This window comes from Orycteropus afer, unplaced genomic scaffold (genome assembly GCF_000298275.1).
Source record: "Orycteropus afer afer isolate SDZICR_OR568_19922 unplaced genomic scaffold, OryAfe1.0 scaffold00079, whole genome shotgun sequence".
Classification (NCBI taxonomy): Eukaryota; Metazoa; Chordata; class Mammalia; order Tubulidentata; family Orycteropodidae; genus Orycteropus; species Orycteropus afer.
The window spans coordinates 10962765-10964199 of record NW_006921666.1 but is presented as its reverse complement, the minus strand read 5'-3'; positions in this window follow the sequence as shown (position 1 = coordinate 10964199).

Genomic DNA, 1435 nt, shown 5'->3' with positions numbered 1-1435 from the left:
GAGGCAAAGACTGGACTTACACACCAATAAGTCAAGGAATGCAAGAGCCACCAGAAGCAGTAGAAGCAAGTAAGGATACTCTCCTAGGGCTTTCAGAGGAAGTGTGGCCTGATGACATCTTGCTTTCAGACTTCTGAATATGAAAGAATAAATTTCTGCTGTTTTAAGCCATTGAGTTTGTGGCAATTTGTTATGACAGCCCTAGGAAACTAATACAAGGAGTTAGAGCCAAGCATAGGTGTTGGTTTACCAAATGCCAACAGAAACCATTTTTGGTCTCTTGATAATTGAGTATCATCTTTACCATTTTCTCCTTTAGAAGTTTACCATATTTCTTTTCTTGATGTAATGGCTCAGTTTATTAGACTGGAGAGGAGAAGAGTAAATAATGGCCTCCAACAAAATGCCCCCATATAACTATTGGGTGGCACTTTTATGTACACTGGTAGATGAACCAAGCAAAGAGAAAATGGTAGAATGAACACCCACATGTGTAGCCTGAATGCTTAGCAGTGTTCATTCAGTGCACTGGGCATTACTGCATGTACCAGAGGAGAGAACCTGGTCCTTTGTCTCTATTATAGTAGATAGAGAAGAAAGCAAGCCTTCCTATGGCAATGGGGGATTTTTAATGAAGGAATAGAGACAGAAGAAATATCCCAATGGAGAATGAAGTGTGTCAAAAACAGATTGTGCACATAATTACTTTCTCAGACCTTCCTGACATTATCAGCAGGACTGGTGTTTTGATGAAAAAACTTAATTAAAACTTAATTTTTTAAAAAGTGGAAAATATTCAGCATGGTTGCAGGAGGATTGGAATCAGGGCACTATGTAATTATAATTGCCTTCAGAGAGGCACTTCACAAAGACTAATGAAAGGGGAAAAAGAAGCTGGAGGGACAAAATCAGAAGTGAGTAGCCATGTGAATCCCACATTGGCTAAAGAGGTGGTAGCCATGTCCTTGATTGAGGTTTTCCCCACTCTCCATGAGTGACAGCTTGTGATCTCAGGTCCACTGGTGGACACATCAGTCAGGAATAAGGGAGCCAGTGGACATATTCTGTAGTGTACTAGTTAGCCCACACTTGGAATACACTCTGTAGAAAGAATGTTGATTTTTTTAAAAAAGTCCTCTGCCAAAGGGTCAAGGAGGCCACATCTTCTGACCTCCTTTAACCCCACAAGAGGAAGACAGAATCACCATCAGTAGCCCAAAGCCTATTCCTGTGAGGCCAGACATGCTACCTCCCTTCAGCCCTTTCACCAACCGTTCCTTGTGCAGCACCCACCACCTCTCTACTGGGTTTGATAATTTGCTGGAGTGGCCACACAAAACTCACAGATTATGGGGTTTATGAGGGAAGCAACAGTCTACAATTCAAGTTCAGAAATGCACTCAGTCTCTTGCAGCTGGCTGTCTCACTCAGCAGC